Genomic DNA, 22,992 nt, shown 5'->3' on the forward strand with positions numbered 1-22,992 from the left:
GTATAACAAGGGTCCACTATATATTGCTGTATTTAATGCGATTTGAGCATCCATGGATTTTGGTATCCATGGGCAGTCCTGGAAGCAAACCCCAACAGATGCTAAGGGCTCACCGCACAATGAAAAACATAAGCATTATTAGCAAGAGTACAAGGCAGGGAATGTTGAACATAGGATAAGACATTGTATAAAGAATTCGCGGATACAGCCAGCCAACAGTATATTGAGTTATGGCTAAACATGGACAGAGATCACGATTCATAGCTTCTTATGGCTGGTGGCTACTCTGTGGGAACTTATATCATATTTCACTTGCTTATTTGTAGGTTATATTCACATATATGTGAATTTATGTATGGAATTTTCATTCTGCTCACGAAGAAAAAAGTTCCTTTTGACATTCCTACCCTGTGGAAAAGAGGAGTGGCAAAATCAATATGATTTGGGAGGATTTTCTTATGTAATCTTCCAGGGGTAATATGAAAAGAGGAAAAGCAGAAATGTTTACAGCAGAAACAAAGTAAAGCAACATTTTAAAATATCATGTTTCAGTGGAAAATGGCATATTTTAGGAAAGATAGAAAAAAAATTAAATCAAGAATCCAAATGGGTTTCCCAATCTGTGCAGAAAGGAATACCTGTGTTTTGCAGATTTTAAATGTGGAATGTCAACCCTTCCTTGAAGTTGTATTATAGCCAATTCCTATGCCTTTACATTAAGACTTTAAACAACAATGATAACCTAAAGCCTTTGTTAGGGCCAATCTATACAATTAAAATACCCCTCATTCTAGTAGACTAGAATGTGATCTGGCCACAGGCAATTCACAGGAGTTCAGGCGTTTTGTTGCCTCCCTGAAAAACTTCTAAACTCTGCAGAGAAAGTTTTGAGCATTGGATTACAACTCTGAAAACCAAGGTTTGAATCTCTTCCCTCATGAAAACCCACTGGATGATCTTGGGGAAGTCATATTCACTCAGCCTCAGGAGAAGCAAAGGCAAACACCCCCCCCACCACCAAACAAATGTTGCCAAGAAAACCCCATGATAGGTTTGCCTTAGGCTCATCATAAGTCAGAAATTACTTGAAAATACATAACAACAAATGGTCACAAAGTCCCCTCTATTATGGTTTTGGTGGAAATGGACACAAATATTTACCTTCTTTCCAGTGGTAGCTTACACTTTCAACAAAGCCTTCCTCTATGCCTTTTGCTATGAAATCCCTCCCTTAAAATGGCTGCTGCATCCCTCATCACATCTTGGCTGTTATTTTGCCAAGTGTAAGAGAAAGATCTGGATTTTGTGGTATTTTTCCCCCATGGCTCATTCAGAGAAAAAATTAACTCCCCTAGAAATGGCAAAGCAAACTGCAACACTCCAAAAACAAAACACTAAACACCAAGAAATTCAGCACTGATAAGAGTCACTCTAGAGACTGAAGTTTCTTTGGGACAATGGGATTTGAACCAAAATAGCAGATGCATTCTGTCACTCCCTTGAGAAATCCCTATTTGCATTTTTTTCCCTCCCTTTCAAATGCTTACAGTATTTAAAGCCAAATGTCTGGCTGCCTCCCTTGGAAACAGGGTGGTAGATTAGTATTGTTTTTGGCTGCAATTCAAAGAGCTACTGCTTTGCAAAACTTCCTTCATTTTAAAAATGGTTGGCTCCTTGGCATGATGGGAGTTGAGCATGGTGAGGGAGGTAGGGATGCGGCTTGACAGCACAAACCCAAAGGTTCAATTGCACACAGAACTTCGGATCCCTGGTTTTGTTTTTCATTTTCTAGTGTGCTTCTCACAAACTCCTGAAGAGATATACAATAAAAATTAGCGCAATAGAATAATAAAAACTTCAATACAGGCTAGCGTCAATAAACTCTAAGGCAACAACTATGGCCAAAATTCAGAGTATAATAAAACATGACCCAAAGGGCCTCTGTATATGACAAACTGCTTTTGGTAGTAAAGGAGTATTCTTTGTGTGTTATAAATCAGTTTGCAGTGTGATGAAAGAAAAGAACAAAACATTCTTTCTGAGAAGTGGATGCTTTTCCCTGAGCCTAAACAGATCACACGGTTAAACAGATCTTTGTATCATAGCCTATTAAAGGTAGTTTTAGAAAACTTGGTCTCTGGACAAGATGGCCAACAGTTAGCACTATTTGCGTGCTGCTCATTCCTTTGCAGGATTGGCCTTAAGTATATAAAGACATGGAAGGATTGCATAAGGGCAGAAACACAGAGCTGGAACAGACCACCTGAAAAGCTGAAAAACAAAGTCAAATCTTCTCTGTGGCTCCAAACTGTGAAATGGCTCCAAATGGTGAAAATCAATGAGCAGAGAGATGGGATAGCCATGGAAAGCCCTTTGAGCCCCATCATAGCAAATTTTTACATAGAACATTTTGAAAAGCAAGCCCTAGAAACAGCACAATAAAAGTCCACAACTTGCTTCTGATATGTGGACGACACTTTCACCATTTGGAACCACGGAGAAAATCTGACCGTTTTTGAACCAACTTGACACCATCCACTCAAACATCCAATTCACAATGGAAAAAGAAAAGGAAGGAATATTACCATTCTTGGATGTCCTGGTCATCCTCAAACCAAATCAACAATTCTGGATCATGCCAGCAACTACCAGGTCAAAATGCACTGGGAGGCCAGTGAAATCCACAAACTCCTGGACAACATCAACAGGAAAGAAGAAATACTGAAAGTAGACAAAGGGCCCGTACAGGCAGGCCAAAATAAAGCTGCTTCAGGTGACACATTTAAATGACACATGCATCTTAAGAGGCCAGAAGCTGTGCCAAAGCTGCGCTTCAGTCCTTAGGACTGGAGCGTGACTTTTGGTGAGGCTTCTTGCCTCTTAGGACGCATGCATCATTTAAAAAGCATACCTCCAAAGTCACCCGAAGCAGCTTTATTTTGGCCTGTCTGTATGGGCCCAAAGTCTAGCTACCAGTCCTGAAGAACACCAAAATTAAGACTCAATATATGCAAATGAACACCACTCAAGAGCAGGGGTTTTCCCTTGCAGACAATGGATTGCTAATTAAATAGACACACATATCCTCCTGCATATCCTCCCACCCTGAGGCCTTGCCATTCAACCACAGACCAACACAGAGATTAACATATAAACCATTTCCTCCCAACCAAGGGTCACACAAGTATATATGCCCCAGGTACTTCCATGCCACCACCCTCTGAAGATGCCAGCCACAGATGCAAGCGAAACATCAGGAATAAATTCTTCCTGGGATTTGTAATCAAGAGAGGTGCTAGAGGTTTCTGACACAGAATTGTAAACACCTCGTGAAACTACAGACCTCATGATTCTTTAAGTTAGGACCACAGCAGTTAAAGTGGAATTAAAGTGCTATAACTGTGTGATGTGAAAGGGCTCTTGGTTACCCAGAGGCCTCCATATACGGCAAAAACAGAGGCCATAAAGTATATGTAGAGGCCCTTTTGTAAATGAACTATGAAATGCAGGGAGTTCAGAGGAGCGAGAGGTGTTATCCCTGTCCTCCTTCTACATAATGCTCTATTTAACATCACAACAAGGCTTCCGAAAACTAGCATTAGGGTAGAAGGCACAAAGCAATACAACACCCCCCCCTACAAATCCTACTCTCTTTTTTACTGGTGTTGTCAAAACAAATATTTGGAATATCCTTTCAAGCCAACTAATTGTCCACAACTGTGTTTCTGTCTGTAATCCAAGATGCCTGCTATTAGTAAAGAACAAAGAATATATGTACTGTCCACAAGCAACATGAGGACATGTGGACAGTCTAGCTTTGTTCCCTGGGCTCAAGTCCATTTCAGACATAACACAGCTGTGGATTTGGAAGAGACATTTTGAATGGCCAGCTATGACTGTGCTGTTGAAGAAGGCAAAAAGTGTCCAAATTAAAGCTAAAGCAATGCCCCCCAACATTTCTTTTCAGGTTTCTTTGCGATTCTTGTGGAGTTACTTATGTATCACAGTCTGATTTCAGAGTCATTGGGACCACTAATTAATAGACAACAGCCAAAGTTATTAGGAGTCATGCAAAACCTGAAATGTTTAATGGAATATGGGATACAACCACACTACAAAATTACACAATAACACTTCAATTGCCATGAAGGTATCATGCAGAATCCTGGGATTTGCATTTCAGGAGATACTTGGAATTTTGTACCAGTGAGCTCACCACCAAACTTCAAGTCCCAAGATTATATAAAAAGGAGCCATGTTAGTTAAAGTGGTATCAAACTGCTATAATGGGGATACAACCATGGGAAACCTTTTCTGAGGTATATTAGTCATACAGCTCAGACCCAAATTTCCTTGCAGTCCATGATACATTTTGGTGACCATTCCATGGTGTAAAGAACATAAGTGCTGTGCCAAAATCCCTTTTCCAGCTAGGTGCAGCTGTACTAGGCCTAGCATAAGTAAAGTCCCAGCATAGGTTGAGCCCTAATCATTTGTAGGTGAAGTAGAACATATGTGGTCTAGAAAGCTATCTACAGGAGAAAGGCAGAGAAAAACATCATATCCTTTCACAGCATACTGTAAAGACAAGAAAGCCTTGTGAAATAAAATGAATTCTGCACATTCTTAGTGGCACAGTCCTAGATATCAGAACTTGTGTAAGCAAAACACAGCAACCTCTTGTCATATGTCAATTTATGTGGCTCTCCTCTCCTCTACTTTATCCTCATGACTAATGTGTGAGGTTGCTCAGGCTGAGCTTCATGGCTCAATGTGGGCTTGAATCCAACAGTCTAATGGCCACATGGCACTATCTAGATTCACCTGGGCAGCAGCAATGAAAACATGCATACAACATCAGCCTGTTGTTGGCTTGTTAATCTTCCCAAAGGTAATTAGCAGGCTAACTCTACATGCAGGTTATTTAATAGTGGCAATGCAGAGCCCAACATCAGTAATCATGACTTCTTTGCTATCTCACTGTAGTATTGATACACAGAGCCAGATAAGGCATCATGGTTATTGTTGTTGTGAACTGCTGACAAGATGACTTCTGCTTATGGCAACCCTGTGAATGAGAGGTCTCCAAGACACCCTATCCTCAACAGAACTGTTCAGATCTTCCAGATTCAGGGCTCTGGCTTCCTTGATTGAGTCTACCCATCTGGAATGTGGTCTTCCTCTTTTCCTACTTACCAAGCATTATTACCAAGCATTGTCTTTTCTAGTACACCATGGGCAGGTTTACTTTATCTATTTTATTGTTGGTAGGTATAGCGCTGTGTAAATCTACAGTGTTATATAAATAAAGCATAAATAATAATAATAATAATAATAATAATAATAATAATAAATAATGTATTCGCATAGAATGGCCAAAGTACGACAGTCTCAATTTAGTCACCTTGGCTTCTAGACAGAGTTCAGGTTTGATTTGCTCTAGAATTCATTTATTTGTTTTAATTAGCATTTCACGATATCCACAGAATTCTTCTTCAGGACCACTTCTCGAATGAGTTGATTTTCTTCTTGTTCAGCTTACAAAACTACACATAGGGAATAAAATGGCATGGACAGTCCTAACTTCAGTATTCAGTTATATATGTTTACCCCTCTGGATCTTGCCTACCTACATAGCTGTTCTTCCAAGTCCTAGTCTTCTGATTTCTTGACTGCTGTCTCTATTCTGATTGATGACTGAGTGTGGAAAATCTTAATGTTCAAATGTAAACCTTCCTTTGCATTTTCTTCTTCTATTTTCTTCTTTCTACATTGGCCATTGAATGATGTTCATCTATACAAAATATCGCAAAATTTCATTAGTCAGTTTCTTGCTTCATTTCTTAACCCTAAAACATATTTTCCTAGAATCTTTGATCCTGCTCTGTTTCCTAGTTTTGCATACCATTTACTCATGATTACAAGAAGTCCTGTTTTGGCGTGTGATCCATTTCCTCCCACATTAATGCATAAACTTGGATTATGGTTATATCTATGCGAAGTGGCCACACGTTTAATAATGCACATCCTGGATACTTTGGTAAGAACTATGGATACTTTGGTAAGAACCATGATTCCTTTTTCTGCAGAGTCTGAGGAGTTTTTGCTCCCCATCCCACAAAAAGCCCAAATTCCTCCAAATTGCATGTGGAGGGATCACATTCTATTCAAACAGAATGATCAGTATTTAAAATCATGTTGACAAACCTTTGGTTGCTTCTATTTAATCCTACATTAGATCTTAATGTTCACAATAACATGAGGACATATGGCTGGACTAACAGGTGCATGGTGTTTGAATGGACTGAAGAATTTGTGAGAATTGATGTTCAGCAATGGAAACACATTTGAACATAGTTAGCCTTGAGTTTCAGCAGAGTTCCAACGGCCACAGAATATTTTCAGAGCTATGTATCAGGCAGACCCTTCCTTTTAAGGACATCTTGGCAGCTTTCTCCAAACAATGTTTTCTCTCTCTCTTCCCTATGAGTTCATCTAGCCTTAAATTCTAAAAATCCAAAGCATGTTCCAGAAAAAAACCCACAGAGGTCAAGGTGATCATGGAAAAACGGCATTTGTATTTCCAAAGACAGACCTCTTATACTTCCAGTTAACAGCCCCTAGATGCCTCCTCCCACCTCAGCAAAATAATTTGCTGGTCTTGGAAATGGATGCAACATTCTCTTCATGTCTGGGAGAGACAGCCACAACTTGATCATAGTCATGCTTGGCTGAAAAAACAGACTACAAACATGATAGTGAAGCTAGATGCCAAACTTGCTTTGTACTCATCTCCATCTCATCCTGACGAGATGGAAAACTACCCACTGGTCTGTTGGGCATGGTTAGATTGTTGCTTCATGGAAAACACAGCTGTTTAAACCCAGACAAAATAAATCATTTTTTAATCTTGTCACAACAGATTAAAGTCAAATATGCTTTTTGTCTACAGTATTTATTTCACCCAGCATTCTGTTAAAGAGTGAGTTAATTCCCTTAATTTGCATAATCCAGGCATCCTCTTCTTATGCCTCCGTAACCACAAGAAGAAATTATTTTATGAGGATGATGCTAAATTGTTATTTAGAACAACAGAGAAGTCATGAACATAAGGATACCACTTAGTAATATGTGAACAGTCTGGACCTCCAAAATAATATTTAACAGTCCCCTAAAGGCATTACCAAATTTCAGTTGAGCTGTGATCAAAGTTGGTTCATACAGTTTCATTTATGTGAAAAAGATGAACATGTGCCAAAGACAGAGAGACAGTCTATGTTTTAATATTAGACCTTTTGGATTTTACATTGTTAATTTGGCAACTGGTTTCCTAGGTGGTCAAAAGTCTAGCCGCAATGTTACAAGGTTTAGTTTCCTTTGGATAAGAGACTGGACACTTACAACATACAATTAGAAAGTCAAAGGCTTTCATGGCCGGCATCCATAGTTTTTAGTGGGTTTTTCGGGCTATGTGGCCATGTTCTAGAAGAGTTTATTCCTGATGTTTCGACAGTATCTGTGGCTGGCATCTTCAGAGAATGCTGAAACATTCTCTAAAGATGCCAGTCACAGATGCTGGTGAAATGTCAGGAATAAACTCTTCTAGAACATGGCCACATAGAGCAAAACCCCCACAAAAACTATACAATTAGAAACTTTATATTTCACCATTTAATTTGCTAACAAGCTTCAAACACTTTCTCTGTTTCATATAGCTGGAGTGGGTTATCACTTAATTCATTAGTGAGTATTGCATCCCAGAAACTTCGGAGAGATTTCCAGCAATCAGGAGGACATTTCCAGTTACAGCCTACATAGATAAAACCAACAGATCATGACTAGCCTTTGTCCTAAGAAAGGATATTCTCAATGACTTTCTTGCTCTACTGTACAAACTTTGTTATGGAGCCTGACAAATTCTGCAGGAGCCTGTTTATAGGACATGATACTCTTCCAAACTCCAGAAGAGGACTTCTGTGGTCAAGAAGACAGGGCCCAAATGATAAACCTTTATGAGAGTCCTAAGAAAACACTATGAAATTAATGGGGTTGCCATAGGTCGATAGGTGGCTTGAAGGCACATGCACCACAAACATCAGAGCAGACACCTATGTAACTGAGAATCCACCAGACCATTGGGAAGCAGTGTAATCCAAGAAAAGAAAATGCTTAAATTCTAGAGGGAAGCAGTTGTAAGGAACAGGGATTGTATCTCTAGAAAATGTTGCTCAGACTGATGAGCAAGGCTATTTAGTTAGTTAGTTAATCCAGAGAAGGAGAAGGAGAAATGGAAGTGCAATTTTCCCACCCTTCCTTATAGCCCCCTAAGTTTTACCCTCGACTTATCCACGGGTCATATAAAATCCATGATTTTGACCTGAAACCTTCCATCTACTTATACATGAGGTCGACTTGTAAACGAGTATATATGGTAACTGAAACTAATTCCTAACTTTGATAAACTCATATCTTTCACTCCAACTGTCCTACATACTAGCCTTTTAAAAACATCCCTTCGATATTGACCCTAACACAGTAGGCTCTCACCCCCTCCCAACAGATCATTTTATTGTGTTACATATATGCAAAAGGATTTTGTAGCACCTTTGAGATTTATGAAAAGCAATGGGATAATTCCTCCCCACGGATAGGACAAGAACAGGATAATGGCGACATCGTCTGATATTCCTGCCCCAAGCGCACAATTGCGACGGGAGCATCCCACTTTGCTCCTGTCACTTTCAAGCATCTGATAATCTCCTAACTGGATTCATTTGCACTGCTTAAATAATGCAAAAGTTTATGTTAATAACATCTTTCTCTCAGTTAGTCTCAGAGGAGCTACAAGATCACTTTGCATACTGATCTAAACTAGTACGCTTATGTTTTACACGTACTATACTGTACATCACATACAAAACCAGATTCTACCTTAATTTCTCTAGTAAAAACAACATTTTTCCTTTTACCAAGCCCATAACATCACAAGCATCACAGCTAATTTTCCATTTCCATGAAATGTCCTGATGGGGAATATGTCCCTCTGAATCAATTTTAAGCTGAAAAACACATATCCACTCCCCAATTCCCCATGTTCTTTATTCATTACAGTTTTAAAGAGAAAGAACATGATAGAGGGAAGGATGGAGGGCTTCTATGAAAGCTTTTGCATAGGACAATAGATTACAACATATGCCGGGGGGGGGGGGGGGCTAAACTGGTCAAAATAAGTAGGTTTCTGCACACAAATATCTGGTGGCTGATCCAGCTAAAACTGACATTTTAAAGGTGTCTACACTGAACTGATCATGTGAAACCCAATGGTATGCACAGAATGCTATGTTTTTGACTTGGCCCCTAAAGATATATCTGTGTGAAAGTCTCCCATTTGGCTGAAGTTTTCTTGAAGTAGCTGCAGTCTAGAAGTGGCCCAAGATATTTTGGGGCCTACAGAAGAAAGTCGAATTGGGGCTTCTCCTACTAGTTTATCTGAAGCACAACCATAACAAGCAATTTTTGTCATAGGCAAGCACCATGGAAATTAGTTGGAGCTGCACACTGCTATATACTAGGCAAGACGACCTGCTGGATTTACAATGGATTTACACAGGCATGGTCTTCATCTCCATCACCATTTGGCAGCACATCACTGATCAGCATAACTCCAGAGTTAAAACTTTGAGATCACCCAAGGTCATCTCAAAGGCACTTATTTTTGGCAGAGCTAGTTTATTTATTTAAATAATTTACATCTAATCTCCCAGCACCCCGTGGCTCATAAAGCACTGAACAACAGATAAAAGCACAAGAGATAAAAACTTTAGAACGCATGTAAATACTCTTCAACATTTTTTAAAGTCCTTAAATATTTTTATTATAGCCCATTAAAACAGACCAAGCAGTTTCAAACATCGAAGACCATGCCGAGCAAGACTATTTTAGCTGCCCACCAAAAGCCCAAAATAGATGGAGTCTGCCTAACTTCCTTTGGCAAGGAGTTTCATAATTGGGGTGCTCCACAGAGAAAGTCCTACTACAGAGGGCCCTTCTCTTACACGGGGGATCCATTCTTAGGGTTGCCATCCCCAAGGACCTCCAAACCGGGAAAATGTAGGACAAGGTTTTAAAATGTAGGACCTTTTTTTAAAAATTTCCTGGCCAGGAAATTAAAAAAAAAAGGTCCTACATTTTAAAACCTTGTCGAAGGCCTCCCTGGGGCCTGGGAGACAGCGTCTCCCAAGCCCCAGCAAGGCCTTGGAGGACTCTGTGATCACGGAGCTGCTTCCAAGGCCTCCCTGGGGCCTGGGAGACAGTGTCTCCCAAGCCCCAGCAAGGCCTTGGAGGACTCTGTGATCACGGAGCTGCTTCCAAGGCCTCCCTGGGGCCTGGGAGACAGTGTCTCCCAAGCCCCAGCAAGGCCTTGGAGGACTGTTGTTGTTGTTTTATATAATGTTTTATATAATGTAATTGTAAATTTCTGAAAATGTTTTTATTGTACAGTGCGTCCTCGCCTTACGCGGGGGATCCGTTCCGGATCCCTCCGCGTAAGGCGAATTCCGCCTATGCTCGAGCCCCATTGGAAACAATGGGGCTCATGCGCGGCGGCGTGGGCGCGCGCAAGGTGCAACAGGTGCGTGCGCCCATTCAATTGAATGAGACGCGCCGCCCCTTCCGCCTCGCGTGCGCGCCGCGGCTTGAGCGTGTACGCTCAAGTCCGCGTATGGTGCGGGCGCACTGTAAATTGTATGTTGTTGGATTGCAAAATCCACCATTGTAACCCGCATTGATCTCTGGAAAGGTGGGCTAGAAATAAAGCTTTTAATAATAATAATAATAATAATAATAATAATAATATTCTTCACCTCGGAAATGCCAGAAAAGGATGCAATTGCCTTGCATTCTTTTTTGCTTTTAAAAGCAATTCAGGGCTGCCCCTGAATTCCTTGCAAAAGCATGTATCGTTTTGCCAGTTGCCTAATTGACAAGAGCAACAAATGTAACATTCACATTTTTTGATTGATTTGCAAAGGAAAAAAAAAAGGCTAGCCCATTTGCAACATTTCCCCTTTGCTGGAAGCCAGCAAATGAAACGGAAAGGGAACAAGCTGCCAGCCACGTTCTATCTATCTATCTATCTATCTATCTATCTATCTATCTATCAATCATCTGCCACAAGAAAAAACAAAACAAGCGCATATTTTGTCAAGATTAATTTTAAAAAAATAAAAAAGGGAGGAAAGTGCCTGATGGGAGCTTCGTTCAGCTTCCACTGAGGCTGAGAGAGAGTCATGGACCCATGGAATCAATTGGGAATAAAAGGGAAATGCAGCACAGACATTCTGACTGTAGCATCCGCATATAACACTAATAATAATAATAATAATAATAATAATAATAATAATAATAATGGCTCTTATGTTCCATGAGTAAGAGGAAAGCAAGCACCCCAAAAATCATGTGCATAAATTGTCAAAAGAGGCTGCTTCTGCTGCATCCATTTCCCTACATCCCCCAGCCTGGGCAATCCTCCTCTTCCTCTTCCTCCTCCATCACGTTCTCCATCTCCCCCCCACCCCCAGCCCAATTTTCTTTTTGCCTCCTGTCACCCTTTACATCCACCCTTTTTCCTTGGGCTCCTTTCCTGCTCTAACCCATGGAATCAATTGGGAATAAAGGGGAAATGCAGCGCAGGCATTCTGACTGTAGCATCCACATATAACACTAATAATAATAATAATAATAATAAATAATCCAGGAGCAAGAGGAAATAAAGCACAAGCAAGCACACAGACATGTCACCCCAAAAAATCATGCGCATAAATTGTCAAAAGAGGCTGCTTCTGCTCCATCCATTTCCCTACATCCCCCAGCTTAGCCCCACAGCCTTATTTCCCTTATTCCCAGGGCTCCTCCCTCCTCCTCCTCCTCCTCCACTTTTCCCACTCCTCTCTCCCTCTTACAGCCCTTTACAGCCCCCCTCAGTCACCCTGATTTCCCCTTTTGCCTTTTAATTCATTCTCATTGCAGCAGTCATTCCAAAGGAAAGAATATGCGCATAGACAGCCAAAAATAATTAAAAAAAAATCCAAAGGAAAAAGGTCTCTGCTCCTGCTCACGATCTATCTATCTATCTATGCATATCTATATATCTTTACCTACAAACATGCACATTTTTTGCCAAAAATAATTAAAAAAAATAAAATCCAACGGAAAAAGGTCTCTGCCAGATAGCAGAGGCTTCCCTTGCTGTAGCGCCCTGACTTGCCCTGAACTGACCCTTGCTCCTGCTCATGATCTATCTATATATCTATATATATATAGCAGTGGCGGGGTACATACCGCCGATTTGCGGCGGTCTGCCGCCGCCGCCAGTAGGTCCGCGGGGGAGCCGGAGCCTTCAGACGGCCCGACTCCCGCGCGGACCGAAAAAGAAGCTCCAAAATGGAGCTTCTTTTACCGTCGCGTTTGCGACGTAGCGAGGCGCCAGGGGCGCGCTCGCTACGTCACAAGCGGCGCGACGCGTACGGATGCTCAGCGTCCGATACGCAAAGATGGCGGCGCCCATGTGAAAGGGGCGCCGCCATCTTGTACGTATAGAATACGTACTAGGGTTAGGGGGGTGCGGAAGCACCGCCCCTTCCTAACCCTAGTACGTATTCTATACGTACTAAATGGCGGTGTGTATCCCGCCTATATTTCTTTCTCCCAGTTTCTTCATCCTCCTCCTCCTCTTCGTCCTCCTCCTTCATCACTTTCTCCACCCCCACCTCTCTCTGACAGCCCTCTGAAGCCCAAAAGTCACCCCTTTGCATCCCGATTCAGCTCTTTCCTCCTCATCCTCCTCCCTCCCTTCTGATGATGGGAGGGAATGCCCTGCCCTTTGCCCACCCTCTGACCTAAATCCCTCCCTCAATTTGCCCCGGTCATGATCGGGCGCAAGTTCATATTCCACAGAACCGGGGTTTCTCAAAAGAAACGCTATTTGCGCCGATTTCTTTTAACCCGCTCTAAGGGGCATTTGCCATGGAACGGGTGTGCAAGCCTCTGATTCGCTTGTGGGGGATTCGGGGTGAATATGAACTTCACGTGGAAGAATCGGTTTGAAAACCGGGTTTTTTCGTAGTCTGAATGGCCCCTAAGTGTTTGTAGTCAAAGCTCAGCACTGTGACCATGGTGGTTAGATGGTTAGCCTGAAACTTGGAAGATCCAATTTCATATCCCACTAAGAAGACATGGTGCTCACTGGGCTCACTCTCTCTTCCTAATTTACCTCATAGTATTGTTATAAACATAAAGTGGGGATGTACACTGCATTCAGTTCACTGGAGGAAGGATAGGCCATAAACAAAAGTAATAAAAACAACAATAAATAAGGAAACAGTGTTGACACAATACACAAGGGATGTGTGTGTGTATATGTATAGCAGTGCACATCTGGTGCAACTCTCCATTTTTTAAATCCCAGATGCTCCCCAGATGTTCTGGCTTTTGGCGCCAATGTTGCTTCCCATGTTTTGAAATCATTCCAGGGAGGTGGTGCACTTAGAATGGCCAGGGGTGGTCCTCATTTAGTTTAAACACAGCCATAATCCATCATTACATGACGATAAGGAGCTGGATTCAATTCTAGATTAGCAGAATGAGCTATTTGCAGCAGGTGACGGCCAAATTGTAGACTGACTATAAAAGAGCTAAGCATGCATCAAGCAAAACGCCCCTCACTGTGATTTGTAGAGGGAGTGTTTGCATGCTATTGCTATGTTGTCCTGCAGAAGTCCTTTAGGGGTGTATGTATAAAATGAAGCAGCATCAGGTTAGAAGCCATATCATATGCTTCCTCAACAGCACAGAAATGTACACAATAAGAATCTGAAATGCTAACATATATAATGGAAAGTAAATAGGTGCCTTAAATATAACACTGGAATGAGGAAGAGGGAGCTAATCCTGCTTTCTGCTACATCTCACCCCAGCCATGAGGATCACATATGTTCCTACCCTTATGTTTTTTCCCTTGGTTTCATGGACTTGATGGATTTTAAAATGCTTTGTCTCCCAATACCACATGGCCAGAAGGAGGAGTGAATGAATGTCTAATTCACTTGTGCTTCTTGTGTGTCTTTTAACACATAAAAGGCTTCAATAAATGATATTTCCCAGATCTTTACATAAGACCTCGATATTAATTTCCTTCAACAAAGATAGAAATCCAGATCTTTTTAGAACTGTGAATTACATATTTGGACAATATATACTTGAATTAATAGTTGTCCAAATTAATTGTGAACATATTTAAATAATAGCTGTCCAATAAACTGTCCAAATAAACTGAGCAAATTCATTGTTTCCTCCGCAACACCCCAGAGTCATGTTCAGATATACTCTGCACAAGCTGGCAAGAGAAAGCAATGAATCTTTGTCCCTTACTGCTTTCCCACTGTCCATCACAAACAGGACAGAGTGCCTTGCTCAGGAGGTATGGCATTTGCCTATACTTGACTTTTACATATCCTAATGATCTGTTTTAATCCAGGGATAGGAGTATGGGGCCTGTGAAATGTCATACACAGATAAATATATCTTCTTATTTACATTATATATTTTAATGCATAAAGGGAGCAGGGCATGCAATCAGATGCTGGCAAACTGTCAGGAATAAACTCTTCCAGAACATGGCCACATAGCCCTAAAATCCAACAAAAAACTATGAATTATATCTACTTTGGTCAAAAGGAGAAAGTTCTTCCCAACAGGCTACTTCAACATGGGAAATTTTCTGCACAGGGGAACGTATAGTCCAACATCCATGTCTAACTGCCCACTGCATCTGAAGCAGGCTGATCCAGAGGGGCCTTCAGACTATGCATTTCTGACACTATGGCCTGTTACAGACTGCCAAAATGAAGCTGCTTCGGGTCTCTTTGGAGGTATGCTGTTTAAATGATGCATGCACCCTAAGAATCCAGAAGCTGCACCAAAAGCTGCACTCCAGTGCTTAAGAATGGAGTGTGGCTCAAAATGTAAATCTATTTAAAGAAAATTATGAGAAAACATGGAAAGAGATTAAAACAGAAATGTGTAAGTGGAATAAAATAGGTTTATCATGGTTGGGGAAAATATCCACAATCAAAATGAATATATTACCAAAAATGATCTTTTTGTTTCAATCTATTCCTATCATATTGAATGATTTACCATTCAAAGCGTGGCATAAGGATTTATCTAAATTTATCTGGGGAGGGAAGAAAGCTAGGGTGAGATTAAGGGAGATGCAAGATAGTATTGATCGCGGAGGATTGGCACTCCCAGATCTTAAAATCTACTATCAAGCATGTTGTTGGGAATGGATATCAGAATGGTCTAAATTAGAAAACAAAAGAATGCTGCAATTGGAGGGAAGCAATATTATTTTTGGTTGGCACGCATATCTCTTTTATGGGAAAATTAACGCCAATAAAGCTTTTACAAATCATATTTTGAGGAAAGCACTCTTTAGAGTATGGGGGAAAAAAAATCTCCACAAATATATAGGAGGATACCTTTATGGACCTCAGTTAATGAAGCTTTCTACAAGAATCAAGAATTAGCGCCAAACAAGTGGTTAACTTATAAAGATATAACAAAAATTGATTATAGATCAAAAAAGTTAACCCTTAAAACACAGGAAGAATTAATAGAAGAAGGCTATACAATAACATGGTTTAACTATAGACAACTTAAAGAAAAATTTATAATTGACAATAAAAAAGGATTTGAATTGGAAAAACTTGAAATGGATGAAATTATTTTCTCTAATAAACCACATAAAATTGCTAGATTTTATAAATTTTTGTTACAGCAAGACTTGCATGAGGAATGTATTAAAAAATCAATGGTAAGATGGGCCCAGGATCTGCAACATACAATTCCCTTAAACCAATGGGAAAAAAATTGGAATAAAAGATTAAAATATACGGCTAGTTATAACCTAAGAGAAAATTATTACAAATTGAAATACCGATGGTATTTAACACCTACCAAATTGGCTAAAATTTATAAAAACTTTAATGCAAACTGTTGGAAATGTGGTAAAATCCCAGGTTCTTTATTTCATATATGGTGGAATTGTGAGTACGCAATCAAATTTTGGAAACAAATCCATAGTTGGATTCAAAAAATCCTGACTTATAAGTTTAAAATGGAACCTGAAATGTACCTATTAAATATGGTCAATGAAGAAGCATTAGAAAGAAAACATGGGAAATTACTATTTTACTTGATTATAACAGCAAGAATAATATTTGCAGCGAATTGGAAAGGGAATACTCCAATTGATTTTGATAAATGGTGGCTAAAAATTTTAGATATTTCAGAAATGGATAAACTAACCTGCCTAACGGGTGGGAATTCATGGGAAGTTTGTAAAAAGATATGGGAACCTTTGATTGTTTTTTTTCGTGAAGAAAAAAACATAGAATTGAATTTGGATTGAATTTTTTTAAATCATAATATAAAATTAATCAAAAGTATCTAACCCTTCTCTTGTAAATGTTCTTTAATTTTCAACTCTATCATGGAGTAGAGCTTAACTTAAGAATAATTATAACACAATGAAAATCGTAACGATCTCAATCAAATATGTACTTGGAAAATAATTGTTTATTTTTTTTTTCTTTTAAAGGGAACACCTCAAAATGAGGATGGAAAATGAAGGGGATTCTAATGAGGATGTATTGCTTTGTATGTAAATGAATTTATTGAATGAAGGTATGATGATCCAAGTAGTAAGCCTTTCATTTCATAAGGTTCTTTTGTTTCGACAATATAACAAATTAAAGAGCTGCAAGTAAGTTGCAACAGAAAGACAACTTGAACTAAGTGAATAGTGTTTATTTTTTTTAAGAAAGGAAGTATCAGGAGCTCAGGAAGCACAAATAACTTGTTTTTAATACAATGTTTGTTTGTTTGTTTGTTATTGTGATATATGTCGATATGTTACTGTTGCATGTTTTATGTGATGTTGTTTGTTTTACTGGAAAATTCAATAAAGATTTAAATATTAAAAAAAAGAAAGAAAAAAAAGAATGGAGTGTGGCTTTGGCGCGACCTCCGGACTCTTAGGACCCATGCATCATTTAAATAGCATACCTCCAAAGAGACCCGAAGCAGCTTTATTTTGGCAGTCTGTAACAGGCCTATGATTTCACTTTAAATGCCATGGCTGTTGCATCCTAAGGAATCCTGGGTCTTCTAGTCTGATGAGGCACTAGAGTTCTGTGGCTGAGAATTCTAAAATCCTCTCCCTAAACTGTAAATCCTAGGATTCCATACAATGTCACCATGGCAATTAAAGTGGCATCATAGCCATGTGTGCAGTATGAAAGTGTCCCAAGATGGTCGATGTTTAAATAGATTCCAAAAACTCTTGCATAAGAAACAGCACAGATGATTATTTGTGTGGTTATATCTTGTACATAACACATCCTCATTCTTATCAGCTATCCTTCTCCAATCTATCACCCACCAGCTGTGGATGATGGGAATTTTAATCCATCACATCTAGAGGGCACCAGGGTAAAGAAGGATGAAACTGAATTTTAATAAAGGCCACTCATGAGAACTAAAAAAGGCACTTGTCCCTTTTAACATGTTAAGGGCATATAAACATAAATAATCATGAATAATGAGAAGAGGCTCTAAATTTTAAACTACTGACAATGCTTATATATAATTAAAACCATGTTTAATGTAGGGCCATTATATTCATCCTCCTTCATTATCCTTCAGAAAAGACGAACGCTTCTGACATCACGAATTGAAACAGATGCTGGGTTATAACATAATGAAGCCAGGTGGCTTTTAGAAATCAGGGGAGCTAAAATTAACTTTCAAAGAAGATTTTTGATTACATGCAATGCAGATGTTAGGAGCTCTGGTTATGTCCTTCCGCCAAACTGTTCCTCATGCTTTAGAACACAATTTCAACATTTACTATCTGCTACAGCTTCAGGCCAGAGTCAGGTGGCTTTACCACACCATGTATATATGAAATACAGGATGATTCGCCAGTATCTGAAATGCTTGGTACCAGAAATGTTTTGGATTTTGGATCCCTCCCCATTTTTTGGAATATTTGCAAATACATAATGAGATATCTTAGAGATGGGACCAAGTCTAAATATGAAATTAATTTTTGTTAGCTAAACCTTTTATACATCATCATCATCATCATCATCATTTTTTATTCACTTACTCCAACTAGGACCGAACAGAACCTAAAGGTAATTTTATATATAATATTTTAAATAATTTTGTTCATGAAACAAAGTTTTGTACACTGAATTACCAGAAAGTAAAGGTGTCACTGTCTCAGCCAATCATGTGGACAATTTTGGAATGTGGAGTATTCCAGAATTCCAGATAAGGGACACCCAACTTGTATTATACCAAAACAAAAAGCTTCTTACTTAACTTTTTAAAAAAGTGTTAGTAAAGCTGCAACAGATTCATAACCAGATCTAAAGAAAGGAACAGCCATTTCACCATCTAAACTGGCACTCTGGGGCTTCAGCTTGGCAAATGTGGAGGGGAGTACAGTGGACCCTTGTTATACACTGAGTTTGGTTCCAGGATCCCCTGTGGATAACAAAATCCGTGGATGCTCAAGTCCCATTTAAATATAATGACATAACAAAATGCTGTCCCTTATAAAAAATGGAAAATCAAGGGTTCATATTTGAAATTTATACTTTTTTTGAACATTTTCAAACCGTGGATGCTTGAATCCGTGTATAAAAAATCAGTGTATAAGAAGGTCCGACTGTACAAGACATTTAATTTAATTAATTTGTTTTATTTATATGCCGCTATTACAAAGATCATAGCGGTGAACAGCAAGCAAGCCAATCAGCAAGTAAGCTAATTTGCCCCCAACAGTCTGGGTACTCATTTTAGCGACCTCGGAAGGATGCAAGCCTGAGTCGAGCTTGGGCCCTTCGCTGGTCTTGAACTCGCAACCTTGTGGTTTTGAGTAAATGGCTGCAGTACAGGCATTTAACCACTGCGCCACCAGGTCTCCTGCCATGGAGCACCCCATACCACTGCAGAGCCCTACCCCAGTTGGCACTTGCCTTCATCCTTCAGTTGGGGTTGAAATGGCCCTCAGTGGCTGACTTCTCTAAATGTCTCCAGCTCATTGCCTCAGGAGCTTTAAAGAGGGAAAGATTATCTGGGCTGTGATCTGACAACCCTAGACTCATGGTCCAAAACCAACTCACTAAAGGGAAGGAACCTATGGAGAGGTGAGATGCCATCAAGAATGAAACAAAAGGCCATCTGACCACAAGCCACCCTAGCAGCTAATACAATCTTGTGATTGTAGAATCAGTAGAATCACAGTAGAATCAGATAGTGCCAAGAGTGAGGATCAGAGCAGCATCCTTTAGTTGTCTTATGATCTCCATTTATGCACTTGTGTGGACTGGGCCTGGAAGGAGAGGGTGTGTGTTAGCCAGTGATAATAGTTAAGGAGGTTCTTCTTTCCCAGTTAACCCCCCAAAATCTGGAACCTGCACTTACATAATCTTTAAAAAGTCATTCTAGATGGGTAAGCAACCTACAGCCTCCGGCCTACTATCAAAAGGAGTTCATCCAGCCCCTGAAAAGAATGATATTTTCCACAGTAGACTGTTGGAATGGGAAGAAGAAAGGGAGAGAGAAGAAGGGGGCTGCAGAAACAGAGGGATGGAGATATGGCAGAACGAGAGAATATGATTGTTCTGGTTTAAGGATTAAACTACACTATCAACAGACTTGTAATAAATCCACACTATTTCAGATTGCAACAAGGAGATCTGAATGAACTGTTTACTCCATTAGAGAGAGAGAGAGAAGAGACTGGTTATTCAACAGTTTTCTGGCAGGCAGGAAAAATTTTATGTGGACTTACTTCTTGCAGACAGCAGTGAATATGTAACTACCAAAGTTGCTAAATACTTTGCAGCTGCTATTATTTGTCGTAAAAACTTTTAAAAACAGATGCGGTAAATTACTATATAATAAATGCCCTCGGCTTTTTTAGTTACTATAGCCATAAATTTTTTATTTTTTATTTAAAATGATTTTGTCTATAGAAATCGATTGACCGTGTAGATCCCTATGAATAAATTATGTGCCAAATCTAGAAGGGCAACTATCATATAATCTCCTCGCAGTTATTTTGATAGTAGATAATCAATTATTTTTGTATTCCTAAATCCTTCCAGAAACGCCGTTCAAAGTTTTATCCTTAACATTTTTATGTACTCATGCATTTATATGATATGTGTAAATATAATGTTTATATGATATGCTGGAATATAAATGTTTCTAACTGGATGTAAGGTAATTTTTCTAAACATTTTATTATTTTATGCTGGCTGTATGCCGTAACAAATTCATTCATTCGAATGGTTTGTGCTTGTTAGGAAAAAAGGTTAACCTACAACTCCACAGTTTTGCATGTATAGCAGGAGTGTTTTTGTAAAATAATATCATAATAAAAAGGAGAGCACCATTTAAACATGAGATCCTCCCCTTATTTGAAGCAGCACAGTTCAACAACAGACATGCCATATGAGTCACCTGATTATTTATTCTAAATATTTTTTATTCCTTCCTTTCTATCATATTTGCTCAAGGAAATTTACAATATAAAATTTCAAACCAAATCATTTTGCTTCAATCAAGTTATGTGAATAAAACAAACACAAAAACAACCCATGTCAAAATATACACACAAAATGATTAGCAAAAAAAATTAGCAGAAGATCACATTGTCATCTGCGGGAATTTTTCCCCAAGGGCAGGGGGCAGAATAGTCTTCCACAAATGACAGATACCTATTGGAATGTTAATCCAGAGATGTAGTGATATCTCAAAGACAGTTTTGTTTCCATGTGTTGCCTTAAGCAATGCAATAAATAGATAAATCCACAAACTGAAGGCCTGGGGAAGCAAACTGCCCTTGGAAGACAGAAAAATGCCAAACAGAAACAGCTTTTTAATATACAAGAAGCCCAGGTTGCTTCTTCTAGCCTCTCGATGGGCCCGAACAGACAGGCCAAAATAAAGCTGCTTCAGATCACTTTGGAAATATGCTATTTAAATGATGCATGCATCCTAAGAGGCCAGAAACCATGCCAAAGCCACGTTTCAGTCCTAATGACTGGAGCACAGCTTTGGTGCAGCTTCTTAAAATGTGTGTGTCATTTAAACAGCATATCTCCAAAGAGACCCGAAGTAGCTTTATTTTAGCATGTCTGTTCAGGTTCTTTGGCACCCAAGACTATCTGCAGCCATGGAACTTAATGAGATCAACCCCAGGTGACCTCTGCAATTGCATCTGTTTGGGTTTTCCTTTGGATGTGATTCCTTGCCATTCATAGCTATTCTAACCCTTAATTTCAGAAAAGAGAACCAAGGAGACACAGCAGCGACAGACACCCTGGTTTAAGCCCAGGTCCTTTTCAGTCATGTATACATGAGGTAAATCATATGGAACAAAAGGGTTCATAAATTGTACACCATACCTTGTAAAAATGGAAACAACCTGAGTCTACCTGCTTTACATATGATTGGAAGAGACCCATATTTGAAGAAATGTGTCTGTATTAGCTGTTACATATGTTTTGGCATTGAGGCAGATATTCAAGCCAGCATCCACACATTTCCTCAACCTGAAGAGCAACAGATGTATTTTCTTTACCTTTTAAAAACCTCTCTGCTTGAATAAAGAATGTACCCCTGTCAAAATAACCACAGACATATATCTGTGAAGAAAACTGCTTTACTGCATTTTGAAACAAACTAATATTTTCTGACAGCTGAAAAATGGTCAATTTAGGGCAAATTATGGAGCCATCAGAATCAGTCCATAAATGTATTCCTTTACTGAACACTTCAGGCAGCTGGTGAAAGGAACTGGGGCTGCATATTTTAAGATACTTCTTTATCAAGTAAAGCTTCTTCCCCACACAGATCTTGCCGCTGAAGCCGCTGGGTGAGTACAGCCTGACTGCAGCCAGGGTCCCAGGAGAGCTCCGGCGGCCTTATTTTGAAGCCAGGAGCTTCAAAAATGGCCACTGGAGCTTGCCAGGGACCTGGGCTGCAACCGGGCTGTACTTGCATAGTGGCTTCAGCAGCAAAATCCTTGCGGTAGGACCCAGCTGCCTCCTGATTTAGGTTTGAATTTGGATGAGGTAAGTCGAGTTATTTAAGTGGAGTGATAAGCCCCGTACTTTGGCGATACGCTAGTGCTCTATGGTAAAGAATTCTTAAATCCTCATAAAACTGCAAATCTCCGGATTCCATAGGATGGAGCCACAACAGTTAAAGTGCTTTCAAAGTGCTACAATTGCAATGTGAAAGTGAAAGAGAGTGTACAGGGTATCAGAAAGAGCATATTTATTTGCTCCCTTTCTCATGGATTAGGACCCAAGGTGACTCACAAAAGAATAAGTTAAAACAAAATAAGAATACAATTTAAAAATACAATTAAAATCATCACATTAAAAAGCATATAAAGTTTAAAAAATAAAAATAAAGTACCTCTGTCATCCATAAGAAGCTTCTCTGCAAGCGATTACTCATGAAAAGCCTGCTAAAAACAGAAAAGTATCTGCCTGCTCACAAAAAGAGAGCAGGGAGTGGGACCAGCTTCCCATAGAAGGATGTTCCAAAGAGTGGGAGCAGCTGCAGAGCAGGGTCTCTCTCAGGTTCTCAGTAAGTGAACCTGTGATGGTTGCAGGACAGACAGAAAGCCTTTCCCTGTAGATTTTAAAATTCTGGCAGGTTCATATGGGGAGATAGTGTTTCAGATAGTCTGGACCTAAGCCATATGGGACTTTACAAGACATGACCAGCATTTCAAATTATGCCCGGAAACAAATCAGTAGTCAGTACAGCTATTTTAACAAGCTGTTTTAATATGCTAAGGGGCACGGTGGTTCAATGGTTCAGATGCCGACTCTAACA

At 39.6% G+C, this 22,992-nt stretch overlaps 1 protein-coding gene across 3 annotated transcripts in view; it reads right to left on the reverse strand.

Moving 5' to 3' along the window:
* C1QTNF7 (C1q and TNF related 7) overlaps window positions 1–22,992 on the reverse strand; it is a 62,381-nt gene that overhangs the window by 34,068 nt on the left and 5,321 nt on the right. The window contains exon 1 of one of the 3 annotated variants that reach the window (XM_089526891.1): window positions 5,630–5,731. The exons of 1 other annotated variant lie outside the window; for it this stretch is intronic. The gene's annotated coding sequence lies outside the window, so the exon portion shown is untranslated. Of the gene's footprint in view, window positions 1–1,161; window positions 1,215–5,629; window positions 5,732–22,992 lie in introns of those variants that run through there. One more of the 3 variants, XM_089526892.1, reaches the window with a different exon arrangement.

The sequence above is a fragment of the Sceloporus occidentalis genome, unplaced genomic scaffold (assembly GCF_023333645.1).
Source record: "Sceloporus occidentalis isolate IW3139 unplaced genomic scaffold, rSceOcc1.0.p SCAF_5, whole genome shotgun sequence".
NCBI lineage: Eukaryota > Metazoa > Chordata > Lepidosauria > Squamata > Phrynosomatidae > Sceloporus > Sceloporus occidentalis.